Raw genomic sequence first — 9,979 nt, 5'->3', positions numbered from 1 at the left:
CTATGAACTGATTGCACCAATCTTGAAACTGGAAGAAAGAAGAATGATGTTGAGCACCTCAAAAGTTAGGATTTGGTCATTAAAACTTAATAAATGATCAAGCAGATTTTTATAGGCTTAGAGCAGTGGTGTGCTGGCAAATGTCTAATAACAGGCTTTCTAGGGAGATTAAACTCTAAATTGTGGCTTTTGCCCTGACATCACTAAATACGGAGTTGGAAAGAGGTAGGCAGTAGCACACCATATACAGTGTTGCCTCCATGCTGATTGATGTATGTGAGTGCGTTCTCAGTCACTTCAGTTGTGCCCGACTCTGCAACTGCATGGACCATAGCCCACCAGGCTCCTCTGTCCATGGAATTCTCCAGGCAAGAATACCGGAGTGGGTTGCCATGCCCCCTTCAGGTGATCTTCCTGGCCCAGGGATTGAACCCGGGTCTCCTGCATTGCAGGCAGATTCTTTACCACTGAGCCACTGGGCAAGTCCCATACAGATAGATAGAATCAGCATAAACATCCTCAAGAGCACAGATAATAGTATAGTAAAATAATTACTAAGTGTTGGGTTGAGTTTGGAGTACTTATTACCTATGTTTTTAGCATAATTTATTTAATTGCAAGTTTATATAAGTCAATTTTTAGTAATAGCCATGTTTAAAAACCAGTTCACAAAATCCCTGAAAAATTAGCAAGCAGCTCCAGCACACCACCAGGCATGAAGATTAAATCAGAAGACAAGGAAATCTCGCCATACCAGAATGGCTATATTATTGGGTTTCTACATGTAACACAGGAACATTAAAAGAAGATGAAAAATGAAAGTGGGAAATAGACATCCTGGTGCTTACAGTTGTAAAGTACCACAGGAATTTTCTACACTGTACTGTAGGTAGGAAAGCATGTGCATTAATAAAGAATCTAGAGGAAGAAAGTGAAGAGAAATACTCAAACAGATGAGGCTGTGCTAGAATGGGATGAAGAAATAGAAGGGAAGGAAGAAAAGGACGCAGCCGGTGAAAAACAGAGCAACCTGAGAGATTTAATGTGGCCTTTCTGTAATTTGGAATAATTTTTTGTATTTTGGGGGTCTTAGACAACACAAAAGCTCTTGCAGTGAGAAACAAAATTTAGAAATTTAAGTTGATTCACTTGCTTTATAGACCTGCTGACTCCCAGTGGAGATTGAGAGGAGACAGTGTCTTCAAAATCCAATTTAAGGAGCTGGGAAGCAATTGCTTCCTTCTTCCACAGAAATCTTCCACTCTGAAAATAGGTGAGCATTTGAAAAGCATCAGGATGCACCCCCTGCCCGCCACCCGCCAAGGATGCCACTTTGGCACAAGGATTATTTTGAGCTGAAGGCAATTGAGAATCAACAGCTACAGGGAAGTTCTCTGCCTTCCCCTTATCTGCCTGAAAGCAAGCTATACATTTCCCTTTAGGATGGTATATAGTAAAATAATAAAATGTATAGCAAGCTTTACATTTCCCACTGTACTGGGAAGAGAAGAGCATTCTTATCATCAGAGACTGGGAGTCAGCACTGTGATGAGTTTACATAAACAGACTTTACTAAAATAACACTGTCTTCCATTTGTTATTGTTGGTAGTGGTCAGTCACTAAGTGGGTCCATCTCTTTGCAATCCCATGGACTGCAGCACGCTAGGGTTCCCTGTCCTCCGCTATCTCCCGGAGTTTGCTCAAGTTCATGTCCATTGAGTCAATGATGCTATCTAACCATCTTATCCTCTGCTGCTGCTCTTTCTGCCTTCAGTCTTTCCCAGCACCTTTCACTAGTTCTTCTATAAATTTCCTAGTCACTTCTCCATAATTTGTCTTCCTTTGAACTTCAAATGCCCTTTCCTTTGTTAAAAATGGTATATAAGTCCCCAAGTCTAGCCACTTTAACTTTTTTTTGTCCTGTGCACATAAAAAACCCAGTAAATTTAGGGACTTCCCTAGTGGTCCAGTGGTTAAGACTGTACCCTCCCAACTCAGGGAGCACGGGTTTCATCTCTGATCAGGAAATGAAGAGCCCACATGCCATGCAGCAGGGCCCGAAACTCCTCAAAACAAACACATTTATATCTTTTTCCTCTCCTATTGCCCTGTCTTTTGTCAGTCAAATTCGCAGACCCCATTCATTAAACAAACCTAACAGGGTAATGAAAAGTTTTCCTACTCTACACATTAATGGTAACTCAGGGTCTTTCAAAGTTTGTCTAAAAGCTTAACTGTGCTTGGGCACAATCATAGAAACTGAGCCTACTGTTAATGGCCTGTGTATCCAGTTGCCTTTAATGGAGATAAAATAGCCATTAGGATCTTTTCCAATTCCTTGGGTATTCGATGAAAATTTTGCAATTAGTGTAGCAGGAGCTTTTGGCTTTGAAGTCCCTGAAGCCATAAGTTTGACTTTAAGCAGCTGTTTACTTTCTGAGACGGTAGATTAGATGATTTATGTCTGTTTCTTATGACTACTTGAAATTTTTATTGTTTTTAAAATCATTTGAAAGTGAGTTTATTGTTCCCTCCCAAATGGTTTATCTTTCTCCAACACGTCACACACACACACACATACACAAGAGAAAACTTAAAAACTCAAAAAGAAGGAAACTCTGAGAACAAATGTTTTAAAAAATCAAGGAGTGCTTAAGTTTATTAAATGGCATTTTAGCCCATAGAGAACTTTTTGATTCAAGAAGGTAAAGTTAGTGGACAGCAAACACAAATGAACCATAAAGGTCCACATTACTCCTTAACTAAGATGGGAAATTATTTATCAATATCTCTGTATTAACAAATATTAAATACTTAATCAGAGGAAAATACTCATTATAATCAAAACAGATTTATCATGAATAAGCACTAGTGGATAATATAAGAAAAATTACTATTAATTTCACAAAATGCACAGGTTAATTAGCTACTTAAAAGGGCATTCCTTTGAACATTTTGGAAGAAAAAGGCCTTTTGAAGGAAAAATAATGAATGTTCCATGTAAGTTATGCATAAAACCAAGCAATTGTATGCCTGCTGCTGCTGCTTAGTCGCTTCAGTCGTGTCCAACTCTGTGCAACCCCACGGACTATAGCCTGCCAGGCTCCTCTGTCCATGGAATTCTCCAAGCAAGAATACTGGAGGGGTTTGCCATGCCCTCCTGCAGGGGATCTTCCAGTCTGCCCTCCTCCAGGCAGACTACAGTCCCTGTGGTTTCAAAGAGTCAGACACAATTGAGTGGTCTAGTGGTGATTGTGAGGGTGTGGCCCCATGATGGGATTAGTGCCCTTATAAGAAGAGACACCAAAGAGGCTTTCTCTCTCTCCCTCTCTCTTTCTTTCTCTCCTTCCCTCTTCCTTTTCCTCTCCTTCTCTTCATGTGTAGACCAAGTCAGGATGGTGGCAGCTGCCTACAAGCTAAGAGAAAGAGCCTCAGAGGGAAACCTACCTTTATGGCACATTGATTTTCGATTTCTTGGCTTCCAGAAGTGAAAAAATAAAATTCTGTTGCTTACATCAGCTAGTCTGTGGTATTTTGTTTTGGTAACCTGAGCTGATGTAGACATGCAGACATTTGAAAGTACAGATGCAAGGGTTTGTACTTAAGTCTGCCTATTCTTTGGGCTTCCCTGCTGGCTCAGGTGGTAAAGAATCTGCCTGCAATGTGGGAGACTTGGGTTTGATCCCTGGGTTGGGAAGATCCCCTGGAGAAGGACATGGCACCCCACTCCAGTACTCTTGCCTGGAGAATCCCATGGATGGAGGAGTCTGGTAGGCTGCAGTCCATGTGGTTGCGAAGAGTCGGACATGGCTGAGTAACTTCACTTTCACTTTCTGCCTATTCTTTATATTCTTTTTAAGTATTGAATCTGTTTGCTCACCTCCATTACACGTGTAGGATAAACGGGAAAACAAGTTGAGACTAGTGCCCACCAGCTGTGGAACACAATGTTTCTAATGAACTCATTCTGCAGGTGAATTACTGCTTGCTAAAAAAGAACTGTCATGAAGGGGGAAATCTCCCCCACCCTGTACCCCCCTTGTGTTCTTGCTGCTAGACTAGTAATAAAATGGACACAGGACAGATTAAGAGGAGAAAAAAAATTTTTTTTAATTTGTGCAGAAAGAGGTTTCATAGAAATGGGACAAAAGGAAGTGGCCAAAGTGGGCAGCTTTTATACTTTTTAGACAAAAACTATAAATTTGAGAGGAATTGTCAAGACAAATAAATTGAGGTTTGGGATGCTCAATTAGCAAAGGATCTAAATAGAATTGGGGCTTACGGTAGAAAACTGAAGAAGTAACGTATTTGTAATACAGGCCTCTCAGCCCTCATTCCCTGTCTCTGACTATTAGGGGTGTCCTTCTACTTCCAGATGTGGGGTGGGGGCCAGGGGGCACCTTTCACAGGAGAGATTTAATTCCTATTTCAGGGAGACAGAAAACGTCTCTCATAGTACCCTCCTTATGTTGACCATTTCTTAAATAACTTTAATTCAAAATCAGCAATATGCCATCGAGGCCCTACACTGGGCCCCATCAAAACCAATGAGTAAAAAGTAAATTTAGGAAGATAACTGATACTGTAATGAATTTTTCAATTAATCTTCAGACATTGGTAACTTTGCAGTACTTTATGCATGACAATCACAAAAAAATACATTAAATAGAGATCATTTGATAGGGCTTAGCATTCAGAATATTTTTAAAGCCATAACATAAGAATTTCATATAAGTGTGACCATTATATGAAATAATGAGAAGAGTGGGTTTGGTGCTTGAGTTACATATCTGGTCTGTGATATAATTCATGCCTAACATGAAATAGCCAACTTTTCAGTAGGATTTTTGACACTAATCCCCATCTCAGCAAACAGTTACAGAGACCTGAGAGAAAATTCAGTTTTACCCTGATAGTGTGTATGTCTTAAATACACACAACAGAGGCAACGTATTGCCTACCCAACCTCCTTTCACTGCCAGCCCTTGGTACCTCTCTTTCCTTCTTCTTAACATAACCTTTGTTGTGTTCAGTATGTCCCACGCATACAAAGCTGTGGGCTCTCAGAGAAGCATTCCCCACTTACCCACACACCCCAGGGTGAGTTGCAATTAGTCCATGCAATCACTGTGGTCTCGTTTCCTTTGCCGTTAATCGGTTTGCCAGTAAATGGGTCTGTGAGCCAATTCTGGCCATGACACAGGAAGACACAAATCGAGCCAAGGATTCAAATGTCAATCTGTTCAAATGCCATGCTTTCCCATATCAGCAGTATGCTTGGGTTTTGACTGTCAATCAAACTCATACAGTAGACTTTATTCTAATACTTCTTTTTTTTTTTTAACTTTACAGAGAGATGAAGAGAGGAGTGTTGAGTGCACAGTGAAAGTGAAAGTGAAGTCACGCAGTCGTGTCCGACTCTTTGTGACCCCGTGGACTGTAACCTACCAGGTTCCTCCGTCCATGGGATTCTCCAGGCAAGAATACTGGAGTGGGTTGCCATTTCCTTCTCCAGAGGATCTTCCCGACCCAGGGACTGAACCCAGGTCTCCCGCCTTGCAGGCAGACGCCTTAACCTCTGAGCCACCAGGGAAGCCCCAAGTGCACAGTACCTTCACGCTATCCACAAGTTGAGGGACTACCAATACACACAGCCTCTTGGCCCCTGTAATCTACCTGGGTCACGTATAGGAAGTTCCAGGTGCATGGATTCATTTGATTGGCTTCTCACCAGTTTCTCTCTGGATGCCAGCTTAGAGCTTTCCCTCTGCCGGCGCCATTCCATAGACCGGGGATTTCACAGGAAACAGGCAGATAGCTTCCAGCACAAAGCATTCCTCTCTAGCTTAACGTGACAGTTGCCAAGGAAACAGTGTTGTGAGAAGGAAGATCCCAGGTAGGTCTAAATCTCTGTGGAGCTCCAGGCCTGATGTTAATTCTTACTCATAGGCACCTGGCTGGGAGCTTCAAGGAAATGCTTCCAGGCTCTTAAGAAGGGACAAAGAAGAAGACAGTCTTATTCCTCCTCACGTTTTTGCGTCTGAAATTGATGCCTAGAACTACATTTTCCTGGTTCATTGAATTTCCCAGCTCCACTCTAAGATATCTGTTTTCACGACTTCTCCACTTTCTTCAAACCTCTTTTCCCAGTTCTTACTTCCAACTGATATCTTGCTTTCCTACTTAATGGAGAAAATAAAAGCAGTTAGAGGAGAACTTCCACACACACTCACCACCACCACCACATACCAAAAGGTCTCCACATCCTCCACCTCCCCTCTTGTTACTGAAGATGTATTGTCTACCCTCACTCTAAGGCCACCTTCCTCTTGTAGTTTATCTCCTGACCCCAGTCATCTATTCACGGACATCACTTTAGCAACTGTAAACCCTTCTCTGCTCTAGTTGGTTATTCCCATCTGCAAAGTCATTAGTATTTCCTATCTGAAAAATCTTTTACACTGGACCCCACTCCTAGTTCAACTGTGGACTATTTCTCTACTCCCCATTAGAGGAAAACATCTCTATGTCTGTTATCTCCAATTCTTCTAGTGTTATTTTTCATAATTCTTTGTAAATCAAGTTGCCTTTATTATTGCATGAACTCAATAATTTTCTCATTAAATACTGTAGTTACTATGACTCAAGGTTATCAAGTTGTGAGAAAGAATGCTTCAGTATGAGAAATCCATCACTGAATAGTAGTGTATTGGATTAATTTTCGAATAGGACCAAACAAATAAAAGAAACGCTCATGTCCAAACTTGAACAAGGAAGTTACTTCTTTGAATCGCTCAGTCATGTCCAACTCTTTGTGACCCCATGGCCTGTAGCTGCCAGGCTCCTCTGTCCATGGAATTCTTCAGGCAAGAATACTGGAGTGGGTTGCCATTCCCTTCTTCAGGGCATCCTCCTGACCCAGGGGTTGAACCCTGGTCTCCTGCATTCATTACCATCTGAGCCACCAGGGAAGACTTTGAATCTTATATCCACATATTTTTTCATAAATGATTTATTGCCTTGGCCCAATATGGGAGTATTTGAGAGATTATGATTGACAGCAAAGTATAGTATTATCTTAGCAACCCAATTATATGCTTTGTCAATTTTCAGGCACAAGATGCTTTTTAACCATTTATCAATAAGAAAAACGTTAATTATACAAGATTAGAAAATTTAAGTTATTTGACATGTCCTGTATATTAACTCTGTGGGCATGATTAGTCGCTTCAGTCTTGTCCAACTCTTTGTGATCCTTTAGACTGTAGTCCACCAGATTTCTCTGTCCATGCGATTCTCCAGGCAAGAACACTGGGATGGGTTGCCATGCACTCCTTCAGGGGATCTTCCTGACCAAGGGATTGAAGCTATGTCTCCTGTCTCTCTTGCATTGCAGGCAGATTCTTTCGCTGAGCGATCAGGGAAGCCCATGTATTAACTGAGGTAGTTTAAAGTGAGCTTCAAAGTTCTGTTACCTTTATCACATATTTATTAAATATCTTTATGAGATATCTTGGAGACGGCAATGGCACCCCACTCCAGTACTCTTACCTGGAAAAATCCCATGGATGGAGGAGCCTGGTAGGCTGCAGTCCATGGGGTCACTGAGAGTCGGACATGACTGAGTGACTTCACTTTCACTTTTCACTTTCATGCATTGGAGAAGGAAATGGCAACCCACTCCAGTGTTCTTGCCTGGAGAATCCCAGGGACGGGGAAGCCTGGTGGGCTGCCGTCTACGGGGTCGCAGAGTCGGACACGACTGAAGCGACTTAGCAGCAGCAGCAGTAGCATGATATATCTTATTAGCTGTTTTAATCCATGAGTGATATCAGTTATGTTGTATGTTTATAGCATTTCTTTAAAAATTATTTGGCCATGCTGCACAGAATGTGAGATTTTAGTTCGCTGACTAGGGATAGAACTGATGCCCCCTGCATTTGGAAGCATAGAGTCTTGACTACTGGACTTCCAGGGAAGTCTTATAATTTTTCTTAAATAAAAAACAAACTTGAAATTTTATGTTTTCCCTTGTGTGAGTATATTGAATTGTGGCAATAACCTGGTGGAGTCAATGAAAGTGTTAGTTGCTCAGTTATGTATGACTCTTTGTGACCCAATGGACTAGAGCCCACCAGGCTCCTCTGTCCTTGGAAATCTTCAGGCAAGAATACTGGAGTGGGTAGCCATTCCCTCCCTGGTGGCTCAGAAGGTAAAGAATTCACCTGCAATGCAAGAGATCTGGGTTTGATCCTTGAGTTGGAAAGATCCCCTGGAGAAAGTGAAGTCAGTAGAGCAAAACAATTCTTCCAATTTTTTTTAACCAGGATATGATAAACATCCAAAAAAGGCTGAAGAAATGCAGGGGAACCACACATAAGTCTAAATTTAAGCAGGTATAAAAGATCTTATCCTTTGGAGTCCAAAGAACAGCTATACAAGTACAAAATGGCTGAACCATAGCACTGATGGAAAACAGGGCAATGAGCCTGCAATTACATTTGTCTGCAGTTGTATTTCAAAACTCTACCAAAATCTTAGATGAGTTGAGAACAGGATTTTTTGTGTTTGGCCTACATTTACTGAGCATTGTACTGACCTTGCTTTACAAGGAAAAAGCAGCTGTCATACAAGGAATACTCAGAACATGGAGGTGATTGTTTTTTCCACTCAATTTGGGCACTACGTACACAGACACGGTTTCTCCCAGGAACCACTAAAGAACACCTGAAGGAGCAGGGAAGATTTCTTGGAGTGCAGCCCCAGGGATACATGTTTGCTGTTTAAGCCTGCATGACTCTAAAGACTCAAGCTATGATCAATGAACAGGGCCACGGGAAAACAGATTTCATCCCAGTACATATGGCAGAAATTTGGGATGGGAAAAAGCACCAAAATTAGCAAGGAGACTTGAGAAAGGAAAGGGAACCAGTACTATGTACCATACAATATGGATGAGCTCTTTATTGCTGCATCATAAATTATCCCCAAACGCAGTGGCTTAAAACAGCACACACTTATCACCTATGGTCTGCAGGTCAGGCTTTGGTCCATGGCTTTGCTGGGCCTTTTCCTACAGGGTCTCTCAGAAGGCTGCAATCAGGTGGCAGCCAGAGATGGCGTCATCTCAAGATTCAGCTGGGGCAAGAACTGCTTCCAAGTTCACTTTATGTTTGTTGGGCAGGACTAGGTTCTTTCTGGGCTACTTGACCACAGGCCTTAGTTGGCTGTTGGTTGGAGGCTGCCCTCAGTTTCTTGCTAGAGGTGCCTTCTTCACCAGAGCAAATGCTTGGGGAAAGACTTCTCAGGTGGTGCTTGTGATAAAGAACCTGCCTGCCAACACTGGAGACATAAGAGACATGGATACGATCCCTAGATCGGGAAGATCTCCTGGAGCGGGGCATGGCAACCCACTCCAGTATTCTTGCCTGGAGAATCCCTGGATGGAGGAGCCTGGCAGGCTCTGGTCCATAGGGTAGCAAAGAGTCAGGCACAACTGAAGTGACTTAGCACAGCACACACACACAACAGGGTACCCTAAAATGGAAGAAAATAGAAGTGAGAACTTCTTAGTAACTGAAACCAAAGTTGAGAGGTAGGTATTAAGGATGACTGAAATTTCTTGTTTGTGCAATAGGAAAAAAGGATAGCACCAGTCCACCTGAAATGTGCCTACAAGAGGACCAGGCTTAGGGAGGGAAGGAACATAAATTTGGTTTTTAACATGTTGTATCTGAGTTGGCTTTGTGATACCACTTGGAGACAATGAAGTGGACATCAGCTCTGAGCACAGAATTGGCCTGAACATAAAAAAATTTGTGACAGTATGTCTGGATGGTGGTTGATAGCTTTACACGGTTATACTTGTTACTGACCACTATTACAGTTACTCTGACTTGTTTAATCATTCATTTGCAGGGATCCCAGCCTGGAATAAGGTGAGGTTGAGATCAGTCAGTTCAGTTGCTCAGTCATATC

The sequence above is a fragment of the Ovis aries genome, chromosome 6 (assembly GCF_016772045.2).
Source record: "Ovis aries strain OAR_USU_Benz2616 breed Rambouillet chromosome 6, ARS-UI_Ramb_v3.0, whole genome shotgun sequence".
NCBI classification, from domain to species: Eukaryota; Metazoa; Chordata; class Mammalia; order Artiodactyla; family Bovidae; genus Ovis; species Ovis aries.
The sequence above is the reverse complement of the archived record's forward strand: the minus strand, read 5'-3'. Positions refer to the sequence as shown.